Raw genomic sequence first — 21612 nt, forward strand, 5'->3', positions numbered from 1 at the left:
GACAGACAACTTGAAACAGACCCATGCAACTGAACATTAGAGATTCACATCAGATTATTGGGAAGCCTTCTAATTTAGGAACAGTGATTATGATAGCATCTCTTATTTACACTTTAAATGAAAAAAAAAAAGGCAATTCAATGTTCCTACAGTCATTTACCGATCTGAGCCTTACCCCACCGGTTGTACGCAGTTTCTGCTCCCTAACACCAAGGAAGCGGTGCCAGTTCTACCTGTTCCTCTGGAGCTCCTCGCTAGGAGCCAAGGAAGCCAAGTCCCTGCAACCCTCACACACCTAAAAGAGAATTGTCTGGCGCACTTGTACCTTAGCTCCTGAGCTGCTTCTGCTTTCTGCAGAGTGTATTCAACTCAACTAGAATTATTACTTAACCAAACCATGGTGGGTCAAAACCACGTCCCACTTACAATCTAAGCATCCTGCTGTGGGGCTGAGCATAACAATGACCACCAGAGAAATAAGGCCAACAGCTGGGACTGTAACAACTCCAGCCGTCGTGTTTTAATCCACTCGTCTGTCACAGGCTAGGCTAATGCTGCAAAGGAATATCCTTAATTTGAAAACCCCTTGGGGGAAAACAGCACTGAATGCATGATGATCATCTCAACACGGCGCCTATTTCTGCACCCTCTGTCTTCATTATTGTTTTGGTGTTTTGAAACCAGCGAGTGGATGTCAGGTGTACCTTGGCAGTGTGTACCAACAAACGTCAGAACTACTGGTTTTCAGTGTTTTACAAGCTGATTTTACTCCTCATTCAGCAAACAGAGCATTAGCACGACTTCTCTGTACCTGCTGAAAGTCCCAGAACCAGGACCGCTCAGCTTACACACTCTGACCTAACATCCAGGGGCAAACCCATAAAGCTCCCCGCTTTTTACAGAGCCAAACAGATCTCTGAAAGAGACCTTTCCTAAAAAGCTGCAGCACCCTGTGACCAAGATGAAACAAAGTTACTCGAACAGGGCTTTTTGTACCCATAAACCTCAACCACATCTAACCTAAGCAGCTCACCTAGGCCATCAACACCAGCTGGCTGGACTACAGGCTGTGTGTCAGGCTGGATTTGCAGTCAGAGCCAGGGTAACACCACAATCTGCAGAGGTCTAAGCTGCAGCAGTAGGACACTAATCTCAGGTGCCAAAGGGGACTGGCTTTGTTTCTATTGTTTTTTTTTCCAGATGGAGAGCACAGCAACCCTTTAAGTGCTTCACCTCCATGGAGGTCACTTCCCATGGCAGCGACACGCAGTACTAACCCCAAGAAACCCGTGCTGGCCCTGCGAGATGACGGTCAGCACTGCCCCCAGCCACGCGATGGGCTGAGGAAGGTCACGCTACCTAACCACAAGGAGGCTTAGCTTTAGTTTAATAATAAATAGCTTGTTTTCCTTTCTCTACATGCAAAATCAAAACAAAAGCCCTCTCACAGATGAGCTATTACCCACTCCCATCAGGAAACAAAAGCCCCATCTCGTCACAGCTACATAAATAAAAGAAAGCCAAAGAGGGGTTGGGAGATGCACCAAGAGACTCTGCAACCTGTAGTAAAACTGCCGACAGGCACCGCTTTCTGACAGAACAGCTGTGTACAGCATTATGGTAATTAAAATTAAAGGCTCATCCACTTAACATACAAGCAATTCCCTGAACCTCACTGACAAAGCGAAGGAACCATTTCCTCGCGGAGGCACAATCACGTGCAACTTGAACAAGTTGCCTGCTTCTAGCAAAGGCCGCAGCACAAAGGAGATAGAAAGCACTTGAGAAACAGCCAGGGCTATTTTAAGTAAAACAAAGCACTATCAACTATAAAACACACAAAGGAAGCGGTAGGATAGATTACGTCAGTCCTCGCCTCAATTCATAAATCCTGACCGCAAAACAAGACAAAATCTTAACTGCCTTTCTCTGGAAACCTGCTTAGGAAGAATACACACGGTTTAAGTCCTAAAATACGCTATTGACCACCGCTCGCTGATGCATCACTTTCAAACAGCCACAGGGGGGGAAAAATGGTGTAATCCTAGTCCATTCTACCCTGCAGCAAGATCAAATAGCACTTGGAGAAGTGCCTGCCAAGCACCAGCCTGCCAGAGCACAACAAGCGCTCAAGTGCTCCACACTCAAAACCACCTTTCACTGCTCCCAGAGATCTTTATAAAAATAGCTTAAACACTACTAAATTACCGGGTTGGAAAAACAAATAAAAGCATTTAAACGCTGCTCCCACACAATTCTCAACTTGCTGTTAAGCATCTAAAATGTCTGTCTTGTGATATTTACTAGGCACTATAAGTACTCAAAAATGCAATCGCCTGTAAGAACAAAAACTGACAAAAATGCAGAGTTGGTTGCGCGTCTGGAACTAATTGCCTGCAGATTAATGGCTTTACATTAGAATAGTGTTCCTCTGTCTGTAGGGCTTTAAATCCTGTTTACTTTCAACTTGGAGTTCCCAGAAGAACCATACTGGTGGAGCACGGAACATTTCAGGCTGCACCACACCGCCTTTCTCTTCTCAACTTTCCTTTTTCACGCCGAACGCTGATTTTGAGCTTCTCCTCGCCCGGTGGCGCTTCCAGACACGTAAAGGAGGCTGGGAGGAGGCCGATGGGTCTCCAGAGGAGCCTGAACCCAGCCACGCAGAGCGGGACCGGCCGCTGCCACGCAGGGTACCCACCGTGGCCTCGCAGCACCTCAAAGCACCGGTGGAGGAGTCACAGCCTGCACTGAAGCCCTCGGTGATGGGCAGGCACTCCGTGGGGTGAGCTATCTGTCCGGATGAGCCGAATGTGATTATTTATCTTCTTACCGCGTCTGCTCAAAGTAAAAATTAAGCGTAGTACATCTGTTCAGCCTGTTTATATTTAGGGCACAGAAGCAAAGCGTTTGTTATGGAGAGCTGCCCTGTGTCCGAACGCATCCCCAACTCCTCCGGCCAGCTCACCTACCGATTTGGTACAATTTTTTCTGGAGCAGGCAAGAAAACACCCCCAAATCCCAAACCAGTAACAACAAAAGCACCAAAACCCACATGAAAACTACCGAGAGGAAAACGAGACCAGGAGCGGGGGCCAGCTCTCGGGCCAGGTGCTGGCAGCGAGGACATGAGCTGGGCGAACCCCCCCGAGCAGCACTCGGGGCGCAGCCGCCCCCAGCCCCTCACTCACCTCAGCGGCAGGGTCGAGACGAAGAAGAGGAGGAGGAGGCGGCGGCGGCAGCGAGGAGCAGCAGCAGCTGGCAAACAAAAGGAGGCCCCCTCCTCCTCGCCGCCCAGCTGCGGGGCCGGGGCTCGGAGCGAGGAGCGGCGCCCCCCGGGCCCCCCGCCGGGTCCCCCCCTTCCTTCCCTCAGCCGCCCCCTCACGGCGCTGCCGCCGCCGCCGCCGCCACCGGGCCCGGCCCCCGCTCGGCGGCAGCAGGAGGCGGGCACGGCCCCGGCAGGCGGAGCGGGGGAAAACCCGGCGCGGAGCCCGGCCCGAGGCCACCCGGCGGGGCCCCGGGGATGGAGGAGGCGGCAGGGAGCCGGGGGAAGCGAGGGGATGGAGGGTAGAGGGGGCTGAGGGGGGTAATGGGGGGCTAGGAGGGTGTGGTGGGGTGGGGTGTACAGGGGGGCTAGGGGGAGGTAATGGGGAGGTCTAAGGGGGGGTCTAGGAGGAGCCAGGAGGGTGTAGTAGGGGTCTAAGGAGGTGTAGGGGGGTCAGGAGGGAGCCTAAGAGGGTCGGGGGGAGCCTAAGGGGACGGTCGAAGGGGAATTAGGGGGCATAAGAGGTTGTAGTGGGGGTCTGGAGGGGGCTAGGGGGGCCTAGGAGGTTGTAGGAGGGGTCTGGGGGGAGCCTAGGGGGCCACAGGGTGTACAGTGTGGGTCTCAGGGGGAGTAGGAGAGTGTAGTGGAGGTCTGGGAGGGGACGAAGTGGGGGTCTGGGGGGGGGGGTCCAGAGGGGTCCCCCAACAAGCAGAGGTGCCTCGCCCAGGCCCCCCTCACACAGGTTTGCTGGAGCAGTGAGCCGTTTTCCTGAGGAGCCTTCCTCCCTCCAGCCCTCCCCGCTCCCCAGCAGCAAGAGGAATTCGTCTGCTCAGCAAAACCTCTTCCTTTTAATTGTACTTAATCGGCCATATTTTATTTTTTTTTAAATAACGGGTATTTACCTCTAGCCGCGTGTCTGCCCGCGGATGTGGAGGCTGCCTGAATGACACCAAGGAGCGCACACGGTTTAGAGCAAAGCTTTGCTGTTTCCATCACAGAGTAAAATGCAAAACAAGCCATCGATGTGATTTATTACCTAAGGGTAATGAATGAACCAGGGCACGCTGCTGCCCTGCCGAGCGCATCCGCTTCCCAGTCCCACAGTAGTATTTTAACTTACAGAAAGGGAGAACCAAGGTTCACAGAACCACTTAATTTGAGCAACACCCTCAAGTACTGTCTGCTAAATGATTTTTTTTTCTGATGCTGTTTGTTATTTGTAGCTGTGTGTTTCCCCTCCCTTTATCCATAGGTATGCCTCGTGTTTTGTACAAGGAGTCCTTCAGGAGACAAAGGTCCAGCCTCAAAATTATGCTGTACTTTCTGGAAATTGCTACCTAAAACCACTAACACAGCTGAAGCACAAGTAGCTGATTAATTCTAATGCCCTTGCCACCTTGCAAGACTGCTGTGATCGATACAAATTGAAAATGGTGTGCAGCACGAGCTCTGCTCCCGCAATATCCATTGTACAACAGCTTCTCAGCTGGAGCCTGTGCTGGAAAAGCGAGCGGCTTCAAAATAAGCCTCATAACCAAGTAGCTGTGTGATAGCTCCAAACCTGCCAGAGCTGAAATTCAATCCTCAAGTCAGCACAAAGCAACCACTGCATTTATCCTCACTTCAATTTTCTAATCAAATATGGCCTGACATCTGGCAAGCCATGGAAAAGAACTTACTGCTCCAGTGTGCATTTGAGGAAGTATTTACTTCCAATGACTTCCAAGAGCTTTCCAGCAGTAAGTTCATTCAGGCCAAGTTCCATGTATTTAAAAAAAATACTGTTTGATGGGATTTGTTCAAAAATACGTTATCACTTTAGGACAGAGTTCCCTGCCACTTCGAACTGCTAATCCTAGAAGTCAGTGTATTTTGGTAAAGTGCACTCAAATTAAAGAAATATGAATCTGTAGAATTTTTTATATCCCATTACAATTAAAGTTGTTCAACAGTGCGAAGTGCAATAACATCCAGCAGTCTGAGCACAGCAGGACTGGATTCGAGCCTCAGACACTGCCTCACAAAGCCAGGGCAAACCAACGTCAGGGTTCGGCAGCGTGGTAGATGGCAGTGCAGCCATCTGAGGTCCCACCTGGTTTTGTACAGCACATCTGAGATCCTTGAATGAACACAACAGCTCCGGCATTCAATCACTGACATCAGAAGCAACTCAACGTTCACTAATTGGCTTTCCTGCGAGATATGTAGATCTGCCCCCGTTTCACAGAGTTAAATTCAAAAAAACCCATGCACTGAGCGCAGCCTCCAGCTCCATTTTGCAATGGAGACTTTTCATCTTTCCTTTTGAAAATGGATTATAAAAGATGAAACTCTCTTCTTGGTCATTAAATACACCTTTGCTAGTCACAGCGTTATAAACTCACAAAAGCATTTCTTTTATCATCAGCGCTAATAGCACACATGTCTGAGAAAGGGACGAGCCCTGAGTTAGGCGCGCACAACCCATCCCAACTACTCACACAAAAACCATCCCAGCTAGTCACACAAAGACCTAGAGCGGGCTCGATCGGAGCTTCACCCAAAGGCAGATTCAGAACAAGCGCTAGCAGCACATCACGCTCGGCATGTGCTGGTTATTTGGGTGCACACAGAGCGTGGCAGTTCCAGCCCGTTTCTCACTGCCACGGTGAGCAGGTAATGAGAGGAGACAGGGGATGTGCAATCAGGGGAGCTCCGTATGCCACGGGCCTCAACGTGTGGCCCAGGAGTTGCCATCAAGTCCATTACGGGCACTAGTTACACAGGGCACGTGGAGGTGAGGATAATCAACAATAAAAGCTGAAAGTGTGGAAAAAAATAAGGTTTTGACTCGCTGTCAGTAACTCTTGACACTGCTTAAAAGCACGTACACACACACACCCACACACACCTCTCCTTACGCAAAGAGCTGGGAAGCACCCATTAACTTCCAGTTTGCTGTTTCAGGGCTTCCCGTGAATAATCTAACGCTTTGTACACCGTACCTACGCACGTCAGCTTAAGAAAGATTGAGCACCGAGAAGTGACAGCGCATCCTCAAAGGGCTGCAAAGCGTGGTGCTTTCTAGACATGCCACCCGCAGCGCAATCGCTCATAGCTTCTCACAAGTTCTACCAAATCTGAAGACTGTCACATACAGATACACTAAGCTGAAGACTAGTACACTGATATAACTCCCTCCAAGCCACAGGATCTATCCACCAGCAGCATTCTCCGCTCCCTCCAACAGGATCAGCCATTAAGCACACAAATATTTCACCCACGAGACAAACTGCTCCGAAGGAGCAGACCGAGGTCTACCAGATATGTATACACTGGAAATACAGGCTAACTGTAAACAGACTTAATGAGATTAGACAGATTAAACAGGCAATTTATTTCTTATTTTTTAAGACAACCAAGACAAAGAGGTCTCGTCCCACAAACACTTGAGAGCAGCTCAGAGTTACCACCCAGTTAACCTCTGCCAAAGCAGACTCAAGCACACTGCCCGCCTTACACAAACCATAGCCAAGACGTAAAATGCCTTAAATTCACTTTTAAGAACACATGGAGACATGATTATGACAAGTGCTTTCTAAAAGCTAATATAGCATTGCCTGCCTAAGCTGGGAAGTGTAACACATTAAACCCCTGCTAAGCCGAACCTATTTTTAAAAGGGGATTTAACACTGTTCTCATGGAAATCAGGCTCTCCCTTCGGATTTGGCAATGGGGTGGGGAGAAGAGGAAGGGAATAGGTTCAAGAACCAGCTAACAGCTTCATAGTGTCACAACTCCGCTTTGCTTTTCTGTCACTAATTCCAGTCCTCATCAAAAGTTTCCAGACTGTCACTGACAGTGCATTCATTCCCAGCCAAGACAGCAATGGCATCTCACGGAAATAAGCAGCCTGAAGCTGACAATTTAAACTCCCGAGGCCTGTGAGTACACCTGAACACCCCACAGGAAACATCGATCAAGTCCTAAGCACCTTCGTGCCCCAGCTCTGATTCAGCTACAGCTCGTTCCTCAATTAGATGGGGGCACTCTTCTGCACTCCTGAAAAGCCATCTCTAAGAGGAAATTCAGTGTAATATTACTATTGCTTCAACATAATCAAAAGGGCATTTCATTCTGTAATCCAAGCCTAAGGAGAATGTAAACTCTGCCGAGTTAAACACAATTAGAGTCTTGCCCACTTCCTCTCCCACAAGTTTACATATACGGCATGCGATAGTCCTAACAAACCAGAAGATGAAGAATTATTTTAATTTGCTGTGTAACTGCTGAAATTTGGATCAATCTTCTTTTGCCTCTTCTAAATCCCCCAAATGGAATCTGTACTCTTTATGGGCCATGGAACTTCAGAGCGTTCAGGAGGGTTTTTTTGTAGGTTGCGGTTTAAGCCTGTAGGCATGCAGCACCTAACCTGGATCCCGCTGAAGCGAACTGCCTCTCTATCACGTGTTTTATGGCTCAACAACTAGGATTTCTTTTCCGTACTTACGTAGCATTCAGATTGATATTTCATATGACCTCAAGTCACATCTCAAGCCCTTACAAAGTCAGTGTCAAAATCCAACCTCACCTCAACGCTCTGTAGGAGGACCCCCCAAGCACAGCGAGGGCTGAGGAACCCCAACCCCCACTCCAACCCCTCCAACCACCCCAACGCCTGGCCCCCAGAATTCCAGTACTGCCCTTGCTGTAACTGTCACCAGCAACCGCATCATCCGTCCCCTTCTGCACCCCAGACAGGGTGCCCGGAATCAGGTGACGCCTTTGGGCCACAATTCTCTTGATGTCAAGAGCAAAGCACAAGCGCAGACAAAATCCTCTGAAGAACAAGAAATAAATTAGCCCTCAAAACCTGTGCACTGGCAGTACTTACTGCTTGTTATTAGGCAAAAATCACAAGTCGCCTCGGGTTCTTTCTCAGCACATCCAGAATCTGTGAGGCAGCCAAGAAATTACTGTTGGTACAGTCAGTGCATCACCTCAGCTGCAGAATGGTGATAGGGACTTCAAGGACATACAGAAAGTCCTGCATAACTCCATTCTACACGCCTGAAAAAAATCTGCTGGGTTATTTTTATACACCATCTTGGATGCATGCAGCATTTCTGTCACAGTAGGGAAGAGAGAAAACAAAAGTTGCGCCCCCCGGGGAGCTGTGAAGACTGCTAAAGCAATTTCACATGCTGGAAATCTCAGCATTTCACAGAAAGGCCCAGCTGAAGAAGTGTCGAGGAAAAAAAAAGAAAAAATAAACAGTTGTTGTGGAGCCCACTAGGAGCTCTTTGCGATCTCAAGTCTCCACACAATTAAGTGAGTGATCACAACAGTGTCAGCCCATGCCCTCCTCCCTATTCTCCCCTTTCAAATGCTGAGGACTCAGTTCACCAGCTACATCAACGCTGGAAGCCAGACAGCAGGTGGAGAGCAGATCCTTCCCTCGGTTCAGCACTGCCAGGTCCGCACCTGGAGCACTGGGTCTGGTTCAGGACCATCAGAGAGAGATGGGGGACTGCTGAGCCTGAAGAGACGGCTCAGGGCAGTGTCATCAGTGCCTATGAATACCTGAAGGGAAGGTACAAGGAGGCAACGGGCACATGCTGGAGCACAGGAGGCTCCCTCCAGACACCAGGGAACACTGCTTCACTGTACAGGCCCCCAGAGGGGCTGTGGAGTCTCGTCCCTCCTGATTCTGTGGCTTCCACGTGCCTAACGAAGAGGAAATGAAGACAAGGATGAGGCAGAGGAGGGGGACAGCGTTCTCTCTTTACAGGTGAAGCTTAACTCAAGGACGGCGCTCCAAAGGAGCTGCACCTCCGAGAGGAGGAAATTCCACCAGGACGGCATGCTTGCTTTGGGAAGAGCCGAGTGAAAAATGAAAAAAGGTCATATGGATGAACGAGTTGAGGAACCCAGCGACTTGGCAGGATGTTTACAATAAAAGCTTTTATGTACTTAGATAAGTATGTAAGTACAAAACGTAATAAGTTCAGCTGGGATACTGTGACCACGCTGCTAAGGAGCAAGCAGCGAGACAAGTAACTTGAAACCCAGCTACGGCTTTCACATCAGGAAATCGAAACAAACCAGGCAAGGCAGAAAGTTAAGCAGAAAAGGAGAGTGTCTGCTAATCACAGAAATCACTTTTTCCAGTATTTTTTCTCTACTCTGTTTTCTCTTATTCTTTATAACCAATAATTCTTTTTTTTTTTTTTGTTAGGGGAGAGGAGGGGTGCAGAAAATCCCTGTCCTGAAAAACTCCAAGTTACAGACTAATGTAAGGTAAACCAAGAATATTACAGCTAACGCCAATACTGTCTGCCAGCTTGCAGTACACATACAGCAATACATCAACCTGTTCAGCAACTCTTTGAATTTAACTACAAAATGATATACAATGTAGTTTAGAGGATATCTTAAAATAACGAGAACAAAAGGTATTTGTCAAGAAAGGGCCGTATGCAAAAGGAAAAATTAACATATGAAAATTTAAGAAATGGATCAACAAAGCAGGAAAACATTTATTCTCAGCTGTACGTAAAACCAAAGAAAATAAAACCCTCAGTAGGTAGAAGTAGTGCTGTTTTTATACAAAAACCCGTGGTGGGGGCTGTGAGGCTAAAGAGAAACAGGGAAGGAAGAAGTAAGCAAACATCTTTTTCAACTCTATCAAAGCAGTTGTAAAACAATGGAAGCTTGCCCGTTCTTCCCTCCAGTTTCAACTAAAAGTAACTTTGGGAATGGAAAATTTGATACCTCTATCAACAGGCCGTGGTATGTTTAAACTATTATAATATAAAGCATGCTTATACTCACAAGCTAAAGGAAATGACTGCCAAATGCTTCCTTTACAATCTCTCCAGAATAAGACAGATTCTTTACCAAGAGATTTTCTCAACACCCCCAAGTACAGCAGACACTGAGCTAACCGACACGTAAAGTTTGCTGTGGATTTATGGTCTTTTATTGAAGTCACAGTGGAGATAGAAAACGTGACTACAGCTCTCAACGTTTTTTGTATAATAATCACTTTCACATTCAAAAGCTTCAGAAAATTCAATAGGCCCTTTTTTTTCCCCCTCTCTAAGTGACAATAACCACAGGATGTGACCATAGCTATAATAATCTTTCCCTCCAGACGGTCAGATAAGCTCTAAAAACAGGAAGTTTCTACTATAATCTTGAAAATATGTTAGCAGTTTGGAACCACATGACTCCAGCTCCATTAGATGGAGAAGAAACACTTGATTTCCCAAACCTATGGGAGAAGATACCAAGTAGGGAACTGATCCAGGCACCTCGCCCCTCCAAAATCCCCCGTAACATGGAATGATGAGAAGGGACTGAGTTTATTCCCCTTTTCTATTCCCTTTACAAACTCATTTACAAGAGCAAACAAAGACAACTTCTGTCTCATAGGAAGCAATATTATTTTGGTTGAAAATCAATTCTTTTCCCAACCACATGCCCATCCAATTGCTAAGAGCATTAAAAAAATTATACTGGGGTAAGAACTGCAACCCAGTGTTAGCACGTGTCCATCTTCTCCACGCGACCGTTTGCTATCCTAGGAAATGAGACCTTTTGTCCCTCTGAGAAAGGTCTCCCTCCACTTTGCAAGACTTGATAAAGACCAATTTAAAGCCGTACTGCTTAGAGAGGAACATGAGCTGCCTTACAGCACACAAATTCAATAAGCAGCTTGCCGCACTCAGCTCGTTTTGATTTGTTTTTCAAACAGAGCAGGATTAGCTGAAGGAGGAACACCTCTCCTGCAGCAGCCTTCAGCCACCTACACAGAGGCTTCAAGCGAACAAAGCGGAGCAGCAGATTTTTTGATAGCCTTTATCAGCCAATTAACAGCCAAAAGGGCCTTTCAAAATTATTCTCACAATATTTCCATACCGTAGATGAAGAGGTGGCAACGAGTTAAGCGCGCTTTACACTAACTTGTTAAACACCCTCCCCTGAAAATAACAGGGCCTGCTGGAAATTTTAATGTAAATCAGTTCTGGGCTACTTGTCAAAACAAGGCACGTTTTCCTACCGGGATTTAACACAAATCACACAAGGGCTTAAAAAATCCCATTCACATGACTGGATTCTGACTTGAACTTCCTTCACGCAAAAGCACACCGGTTGTGGCCCCCCTGGCACCCTTGTTTTTTCCTGTGCAGGGCAGCTCCTCCAGAAACACCCACATCAGCCTCATTTCAAGGAAGGCTCTCAAGGCAACACGCCAGCTTTTCCCTGCTGTTGTGCTTTCAATGGCCCAGAATTAACAGAGTTTAACAGAAGAGGCATCCCAGGTCTTCTATTTTGGGGTCTCTTCATACAGCATGGAAAGACATCACAGAAGCCAAGACTAAAAAGCTTGGAAGATGTAATTCGGAGACTTGGGCAAACAAATAATTTCAAGGCAAGTTGGTAAGACAGATACAAGTGAGAGCTATCTACATAATTTCTTCAAAGTACTTGCAGAAAACTGCAAACATCAAAGTACGCTTCCCTCCCCCTCCAAATTGTGTTCCAAAAATGACAGCTTTGATGAAATCAACTGCATGCAGATCGCAAATCAAACCCTAACCGAAACACATGCATATGTACCTATCAAAGGACACTTCCAAAAAACAAACATTCACTTAAGAAAATATTTACATGTTCTACATTAAATTTACATGAACAGCTAACGTTTCTGGACAAAAGGAATGCAAGAGTTTCACGTGATGTGAGGCGGGCTTCCCATGTAACAATAAATAAGCGGCTTTAGAGCCGCTGCATAGAAACATAAGAAACCTTCAACAAAGAGGGCCCAGAAGTAATCCAGGAGCATTTTTTTTTAATCAGCTCATCACCAGCATGGTCAAGCTGCAGCATGCCACCTAGTGTCAGACTCCTAAAACAAATGGTATTTGAAACCAAACAAAAACGCTGCAAATTCAAGTAAGCCACAAAGACCATGTCCAGACTTGATTTTGCAGTTGTAAATTTTAAGCCTTCAGTTTTTCCCTCGACTGCTGACAGCAGCCCAACTGCAAGCACAAAGAAAAAACAGCGCGTGAACGTAAGCAACACCACTGGAAGTTAAAATACGTGGTTTCCACTCCAGCTAACAACTCAATTCATCCCGACATGAACTAAAGGGCAACAAAAAAAGCGTGTGAAGTGCATGAAAATCCAGAGGAGCACAGGCAGGTCCTCTAACATAGCACGTATCGCATGTCAAAGGTGTTCTTTCTTCAGCCTCTGAGCTATAATTTCATTCTCTTCTGAACATAACATCTAGCCTTTGATTAGGGTAGCGATAGGGACTGCTGAATTTTAATGCTTGTGTTTTATCAGTAACAAGGATACACGTACACCTCACGAGTTCATTAATAATCCATTAAGACAACTGGCATTAAAGCTTGGCAAGCAACTTCCTCATGAAATAAACTTTATTTCTTTACTTTAAGATCTGAATGTGCCAAAGGTGGCATATCAAGATGTGAAAACATAATTTAAAGGTTACACTTGCTATTTCAGTTTCCCTAAAGAATCATTAAGCAGAACACACACCCGGTTATCCATCCCTTCCCTCTTTATAACCTCCAGTCATCGTTCCAGCGTGAAAGCGCTCAAGCCACGTGTGAAAAGGGTCACGCTGCTGTTTCATTTCCACGAGGATGCCAGTGTATAGCAGCACGAGGCATGGCTGGAAAGGGTATTCAACAGGGAATTATCAGAAGCGAGCAGAAAACCATCAACTAAAGTTTAGAGGAGAGGGAACCAGAGAGCTAGGCTACAATCTGAGCCTCTATTTGCAGTCTCAGTGGTAAAGCACAGTTGTTAGCAGTGGTTAAATATTAACAGGGAAAGCAATTTCAAGAAAGCAAAATGCAAGTTTACTCCCTAGCCTCCCCTTACAGGTGTGTAGGAATAGCTGCTTCGTCCATTACCCAATTTACAGGGTCACAAGACAGCAAAAGCAGAACATTTTAAATTCTACCCCCAACACTATCCGGATTTTTTTCCAAAGGAGCAGACGACAAAACATACTGTTGTCACTTACACTGTTCCTCTTCCCCTTGCTTCTTCCTTCTCAAGAAAATCTGTACTTTGGGATACCAATAACCAGATATGCCATAAATTGGTTTTGTTCACTGATGCCTGCTTATTTAAATGAGGTCAAGAGCAAGCCTGAGTGTCCTGTTGGACTCAGGCCCTGGAATGAACTCACCGAGTGCCTTTCATGGCACCAAGAAACCGATAGTTATTTCTCAGTTTTGTCAGTTTATTCAAAGACCAGAGGTACAAGCAGCTGGATGGGGTTGTTAAAAAGACTTGGAAATCCAGTAGCTCCTAAGAATATCACTCTATTTCAAATTAAACCTTTTCCAGTCTTCCTTCCATTAATCTACCTTAAGGCATGAAGTGCCGTGCTTTGCTCTTTAGTTTCCGAGCTTGGGTGGTGGCGGTTTTTCTTTTTTCTTCCTTTTTCTCTTTTTAAAGTAACCTTTAAGATTGCTCTCTGTTGATTAAACCATTTTCATGCTTCAATGAGTTTGATTCCTATTAGTTCAGACTGCAGAGAGCACATTGATTTTTACTATAGTCAGGATCAAGAGAAGTAACAGCTTTGCAAATTAAGCAACTGCTCACCACGTTAACTAGAAAAATACATCCCCGGCAACAACATGCAAGTGTCCAAAGCACTCTTCTATACCAACAAAAGCTAACAAACATGCTTATAACAACTTTAACCTTCGCACTTGAGAAGGAAGGAAAGCTCCCCGCATTACAGACTCTTCAGCTCCTGTTAGCTCTGCTGATAAGGAGCTGTAACACTTAGAAAGGCTCAAAATTACAGACGGCTCGTCTTCCAGCTCTGAATTACCATCATTATACCACACAAATCACCACGTTGGGCTTCAGCCTACTAAAATAGAAATCACAACCAGAAACGCTCTAGTAGGCTGCTTTTTCTTCTCCTCTTAAATGAAGCTTTTATACCAAACAAACCTAAACAGTTCTTGCATTACAGCCTTTCACAGAGTTGCACTGTAAATCAAATATTTTATTCCACAGCCCGCAGCTATTCCCACATTTAATAACTGACATGGGAGACAAGTTTTAATCTTCCATCAGCCTGAAACAATTACTATGCTCATAACCACACAAGTTGGAAGCAAAATTACCAGTTTTGTATACCTGAATGTATATTCAGGGGAGCCATTTTTTTCCTTTCCATAGGAAACAGGTGAAGCACACTGAGAACGTGAAAATACAGGACGGCCAACCACCTCGCTCCCTAATTCCAAGCTATCAGGACTTCCTGTTAAGGAGCAAGAGAAACGCATCATTCTTGCCACAGAGCAACAAAGGGAAAGCAATCTGAACAGACAGCACATTTGCAATGTAAATATTCTCCAGCCAAGAACCTGAACTACAACCTGATATAAGACCTGAAATTAGAGAGTGATTCATACATATATTTAGTTATTAGAGGAAATGCTCAGAGAAGATCTGCTGAAAAGCTACCTGCTACCTGGAAGTATGTGCTATATTATGTAATTATTGCCAACATTATGTTTTCAGTTTTTAAAATACTTCTCAGGAGTTCAACTTTTAATTTAGGAAGTTACTCTAAGAGTCAGAGCCGTAACTGAGAATAGCAACGCAGATTCTCTCTGAAATGCCACAGCACTTTCAATACTTGGCCTCGGTCACGTACAGCGGGCCCGTGGATATACATTCCTCAGCAACTGCCAAAACCGAAAGGAAATTGAGATGGAAGCTGCTGCCCTACAACTAAGGGCATTCACATTCACAACTTCAGGCTTTGCAAGCTTCAGGTAGGAAGCAACCTCCCAAGAACAGTTACTGAATTGTTTCGGGAAGGATTGCAAGACTACAGAAATAAAAAGAAAAAAAAATATTACAGGGGCAGTTATAAGCAGCAGAAAAAAATCCCTACATGATATCTCAGTGTGGGATTTGCACATAGCATGTTTTATTACCAGTTATTATTAGTTGTTAAAAAGGAATATTAAAAATCACAGCAGGTCAAACCACCTCTTCTTGCTTTTTGAAGATCTCGAGGCAAAAATGCAGTATTTTACCTCCTGACCAAGACAGGGAAAAAAACGCCGTCAAGTTGGAACCATCCATCCTTTTATTTATGCTCTATAAAGGCCTGAAAAGCTACTTCAAACATCCCAATGATTTAAGTCAGCACGACAGCGATGGGCAGGATGCTGGAGCTCACTGTGCCTTGGAAGCCTCGAGGAGGAATCCCCCAGAGCTGAGCAATTCAGATGCATCGGCCTCTCTAAGTCTCCAGCCCAAGCCAATACTCACGCTTCCAGCACGCCGAGATGTCACGCGGTGGTGCAGAGAAAGACAAAAGGGAAGCACGGCGATTTTTATTGCTTTTTTCAGTGAAATGTGGTCTTGGCACATTGGAAGGACGGAGAGCACTGCTGATTCCGAGCGCCCTCTGGAGTCGGCTCCTCCCTAGTGACAGCAAGTCACCAACACCATCCTCATTGGCTTCCGGAATTCACACCCCAATAACTAACCACGGGTTTCTAAAAATTGGTAAGGTTTTTTTTTTTTTTTTACACAACGGCTGATAACAGCCACTAAACACAATCATTTTTCAGATGTCATGGGACACGCACTATTTACTAAACTTACCTAAAGCATATACATCACTTAGGTATCCACCACCGCTGCAGGTGGAAGGGAGGTGAGCGAAGGAGCGCGGACAGAGGGTGTCTCATTGCATCCAGCACTTTTTGCAATTTTGAACGACCTTTTGAAATTGTTTTGTCACCTTTGAGCAGGTTTTTAGTAGTTCTGCGGGCATTATTCAGTCTGCTCTTGTTCAATATTATACCTCCATGCTGTTGTTTAACCCCCACAATAATTCCACCCCTTTCCCAGAGGCAATAATCCCTTCAATTGTTTTTATGTCACCAGGCATGCACGTGGCTTTGTTTTTAAGCCATAACTTCACTTACAAGTTTTCCCATTCCTATGAAAATACATCTGACATCCCCACAAGCTGTACGCACTGTGAAGCGGGTCTGAAGCAGAAAGAATTTAAATGAAACTGGCTGAAGAGGAAATAAAGACTCCTTTCTGCTCACTAGAAAGCCAGAGCCAAACATCAATAAGTTTGAAACATGCCCTGATCTAACCAGCGGATACAGACAGCAGCGAACACAGCGATGCACAGGGACGCTGAGGTCTGGATGCCTCTTACAGAGCTCAGAAAGATGCTCAGAAACCCAAACCACCACGGGGCTGAGCTGTGCACGCTGACACTTCTCATTAACACAATTATCAACCACCTTCTGCCGTTTGGCAATAAGACGTAACTGAACTTTCTAAGTTTAATTTATGAAAGAGTGGTGCTTTTACAACACACAGGAAATCTTTTTGAAGAGTACAATGTCCACTGGAAGGACGCTCTGCCTGTAAAATTTTACAGTTTTCCTTGTAACGAGCGTTTAGAAGAGCTTCTGGTCTAAATATTGCTCAACAACAGACACCGAGCAGCGAAGCTTCTCACTCAGCATGCACGTACGCTTGCACCTTGTCTTCCACCCATTACTGGTGTTTGGATTAAGCATTTTCTCCCCAGCAAAAGCCGTTACTTTTCCTCTGGAATACCAATGCCCAGGAGAATGCTTGGGATGCATAAAGCAGAGACAAGTGTAACAAAGCCTTCTAGTGCTAACCAAACTCCAAAATCATCGCAGCTGACACGTCTCATTTCCAAATGCCCCTCTCAAACTCCCCCTCTGAACTGCTCAGCGTATACAGGATGACCACCACACAACAGCCTGCCCAGCCCAGCTCCCAGAAATGCCTTCCGCTACCAGAGGACTTGCGACTACTTCCCCTTCTGACAATTTTTTCTACTATGAAAATTTAACGGATAGGGAAAAGGACTGGCAAAGCTAAGAACTGCACTGCGCTGTACTCGAGTCAATTTCGTCATTGGGAAGCCTGTCACAGACCAGGAAAAGCTTAACCAAGGTTTTTTCTTAGGTTGGAGTTAGCACCTCCCTTCTTTTATTGCGTGCCCCACTGTTGTGGGAACAAAGTTGTGGTGTGTTGGGGGTTGGTTTGGGGTTTTGTGTGTTTTTAAACACAACAGAAACGTCTCCCCCATCCACATACGCACAGCCCAGAATAAATTCTATATTCATGTCATAACAAAATTCCTATCAACAACATAATTCATATTAATGAAAGCTACCAACATACTTTACTAAAACAATGTTGAATTTTTCATGTCACATGCATATTTGTTTCCTGCATTTCTATAGCTCATCTAAATAATTGTTCATGTTTGCAGACAAACACATCATCTCATCTACTGACAGGCACAAAAAAACTTAACAAAAAGAAGTGTCTTACAAAGGAACACAGCCTAACACATGCCCCTTTCAGAACAAATTCCAATAAGTTAACTATTTGATGTGGTTAACTCTTAGAATTACCTTAAGCATAAATCAATCCTGGAGAACACAACTGTTTTTAGGACTTTCTCAGATAGGAAAGTTGAATAGATATGCTACCATTCCCTCAATTAATAGCAAGAAATAGATCCTCTCATTACTGGCCCCATACTGTTGGCAGCTCTGGCTGCCTCCTTCATCGTGAAGCGAATAAAGCTATTAGGTATTTAGGAGAACATTAAAATGCCAACAAAAAAATCTCCCCCCAAAAATCTGCTATCAGCACACTGATAGGACAAAGTAAGATACTACCTCCAATTAACATACAAAGCTATTCAAAAAACTGCTGCTTCTCTGTCACTTGGAAAGATAGCTAACTAGCTCACGTTGAATAAAGATTACGTTTTGTTTTCAAAGACTTCACGTGTCGCGACCTAATGAAGTGAGCAGGGAAGCTGCTATTGCTCCGATTTACTCCATCAGCCTGACTGTGGAGCGAAGGAGCCATTCTTGCTCTGCTTAACATTGGTCACATCTGTGAGATTACCTCTCACTCATAAGAGCTGGAGTTTTTAATTACTATTTTTAAGTGAAAGATTCTAATGCGTAGGACGTCAGTTAATTAAAAATCCACTTGGTTATTAAACTACTATTAGAAAGCCCAATTGAATCTCAAATGAGTATAAGTTATTGTTGTGTGAAATATATCATTAAATCCTTGCTCATTGATTCTAAGGTTTTGCTTAAAGCAGGTACATGCAAATGATAACGCTGATACAAGAAAGGAGCTATGCAGAGAGCATCTAATAAGCAACTATTAATCAATGCACAATTATTAGTGTCTTATTGCATGCAAATCTGAGCCCAGGGTAGCGGGGAAACACGACAAAACAAAACAGGCTGCAGAATGTAATAATGCCTTTTTGTTTTAATGCTACAAATTAAGCTGTTACTGCTAGACACTCAACTGATGACTGAGGATAGCGAGCAAGCTACACAATGCAAGCAATTTCTAGGGAGCTCCAAAAGTAATCTCAGTTCATAACCACAGTTCATAACCCCCCACTCCATTCTTCAGGCCGAGCACCACATTTTCTCCGACAGAGAAGCAGGTAAACACGCAAGGTCATGCTCTTGAGCTTTACTCACATATCTCATACAGCAGACATATCTTCTGTTTCAGAAAATCTATGATTATCCTTCTAATCTTTCTTTGAAGAGGATATTCGTCCTTCATCTAAGGGGATTCAAAAAGATCTCTTGAAGACCCTGCTTTTGGACACAGGCAGTACGTGTAAGAACTCTAAGGGCTGTAAGAATTCAAGGCTATCTTCAAACAACCATTTCCTTTAAAACAAATCACAGGAGAAACGAGGAGTTAAAACAAGGTTTTTTGAACAAGCTCAACAAAGCCAAAGAGGCAGAAGAAAATGGTTTGTCTCTCCCACACACGCAGTCATTGCCAGGAAAACAAACGGGGGGATTTTCTCCCTTCCCCAACAGGAAGATAGAGAAGCAGCCTGCAGAAAGGATATAATAGACTTCCATCACAGGTAATCTTCCCTAGAAATTCTAGTTGGAAGAGAAGCGTTCAAAAGTAGCAGCTGCTCCTGCCACTGCCTAAGAAATGCAAGTCCAAATCAACTTCACAGCCACCTCGTCGCTAACAAAACTGGGCTAAGCTACTTGGAGTGCAAGACACATCACTCCAAAACCCTAAGGTGTTTTGTGCAATCTGAAGAGGACTCTGTCTTCCTTCAGAACTCTACACGCATCTTTTTTCTTGGTTTTGATCAAGATAATCAAAATAGCAAGTGCCTGATATGTTTCTTACAAGCAGGACCGTGCTACTCAGCGGGCAACCATGATATACAACAGTTTCTTTACGCTGGTTAAAGCTAAGTTCCCAAGCTTATTATTTAATACCATCATTCTGAATGTCATCTCTACCAATATTCTGATGGAAACAAGTGCCAGACTACCTAACGCATTTCCGGATTAATCACTTCATTTCTAAAGAATCTGGCTTTTGAGCCACGACAACTGTAAAACGAACTTTAAGTAAATTAAGTGTCATTTACAGCTAACATACCTACTGGACTTCCTGTTCACAGCTCCAAACTTGTGCACACACAAGATTTGCAGTTTTATAATAGTCGTTAGCACAAGAAGTGATTGAGAGCTTGTGACCAGTGGCTAACAATAGTATCTATTGAAAGAGACACATCTAGAGTCTTAAATAACTACAAATCTTTAATAGAAATCAGTACTGAGAGATGTTTCTCAAAAAGGATCAATAGTCTGGCCACAGTTTTTAGCATAAAGCTTTTTTCTATTATTATTATTTTCCTATAGAGCCACTACTGTTCTGGTTCTGAAAATAAGCAAACCAGCGCACAGATAAACACACAGTACCTGCAATTCAAATGTAATCCTGGTAGCTTCCCCCTCTTTTGCGAGAGAGCCTTTCCCAGGCCTCGTTTTTCCCTTTCACCTGACCAAAAGTGAACAGTTAAGACAAGCCATTTACAGCCAGGAAGACTAAGACTTATTACACGTTATTTTTAACTAGCTACACTGAAATTAAAGATGTATTCAGAAATTCCGCCACAGCTTTCAGCAGCAACATTTATGCCTCCCACAGCTGAAGTCTGTGCATCTTCTCCCTCCTTCATATTAATGTGTTTATCCAACCATAATTCCATTAGCATTATGTAACAGACAATCTTCTTAGGCATTTCATCACTATCTCGCATCAAAACCAGCCCACTGCACACATACGCTCTGCCTGTAAAACTGCTGCCTTTCTGGACTTTGATGACCTACAAAAAAAATGTATGGTGTAGAACTAAACCGACACCTCCCCTTCGAAGCAGATCTGCCCATATTTTCAGCCAAACCTTCTACAAAACAGAACCGCAGGCTCACTGGCCAGTACGATCTTTTTTCCCAAGCACACTCAGGGCATACCAACGTGAACCCGTGACAGCCGTGCTTGGTCCTTTACAGAGAAAAAAGGATCTAAAAAATACTTAGTGTTTGTCAACTGTCCACCTCTCCCGCATGCTGCACAGTAAATACTATTTGCAGTTATGTCTGTAATTTGACATTAATTCCTTAATCTTCTTAAGTCAAGACAAGCTTGTGGATCATTATGAGGTTATTTAGAAGAGCACATTTGAAGTATTACATGGTACATATTATGAAGAAATTAAGTTAACTCAAGTTCCGTATTTTGTCATTCATATACCTGAAAAATAAATCAACCATCTTCGGAGAGCAATGAAGAGATACACTATGAACTATTGCTGCTATGTAATCCTCTTTCCTGTGCTGCAGTATCCGCTAACAAGATTGTGTGGCTTTCACATTGGATCAGCAAGATTGTGACCTCTACTGACAGTTATTATAACTAATATTAATGCTGGAGCGTTGGCCAGTGCAACAATCCTCCGCATTTATGCTCTGCAGTACAGATACCATGCAGATTAGCTTCCCCTGCCTGTCACTGCTCGTTTCTTGCTTGCATCAAAGAAGTACATGAATCAAGCCCAGCAATTATTTACATTGCCTGGACAACAGCAGCTAACTACACCAAAAGCTGCCTTCACCAAACAAACCCTTACTTCAGGGGTCCTGCTGTGCTGCATCTCCTTTAGAGGAGAGAGCAAACAAGGTTTTGGAGTCACTGTGCAGTTTCTCCAAGATACTGATGGGGATTTCTGTAATTCTGAGCATAACGTGAGCGCTTCTGATTAAATCATTTCTCTTCAAATACACACCAATAGAGGAGGAAATTCCCTCTAGCTAAAACAATTCAGCAGTGGGTGGCTGGCACGAGCATGAGAGCATTACCCTTCTTGAATTCAAAGCTAAAAATACATACACCTATATATA

General features: G+C 44.6%; 1 protein-coding gene across 4 annotated transcripts in view; it reads right to left on the bottom strand.

Annotated features, from left to right (window-relative positions):
• RERE (arginine-glutamic acid dipeptide repeats) overlaps positions 1-21612 on the bottom strand; it is a 232261-nt gene that overhangs the window by 179860 nt on the left and 30789 nt on the right. Inside the window, exons 1-2 of one of the 4 annotated variants that reach the window (XM_040533316.1) lie at positions 3192-3343; positions 2702-2838 (exon numbers count right to left, since the gene is read on the bottom strand). The exons of 2 other annotated variants lie outside the window; for them this stretch is intronic. The gene's annotated coding sequence lies outside the window, so the exon portion shown is untranslated. Of the gene's footprint in view, positions 1-2701; positions 2839-3191; positions 3344-21612 lie in introns of those variants that run through there. One more of the 4 variants, XM_040533317.1, reaches the window with a different exon arrangement.

Source organism: Cygnus olor, chromosome 21, assembly GCF_009769625.2.
Source record: "Cygnus olor isolate bCygOlo1 chromosome 21, bCygOlo1.pri.v2, whole genome shotgun sequence".
NCBI lineage: Eukaryota > Metazoa > Chordata > Aves > Anseriformes > Anatidae > Cygnus > Cygnus olor.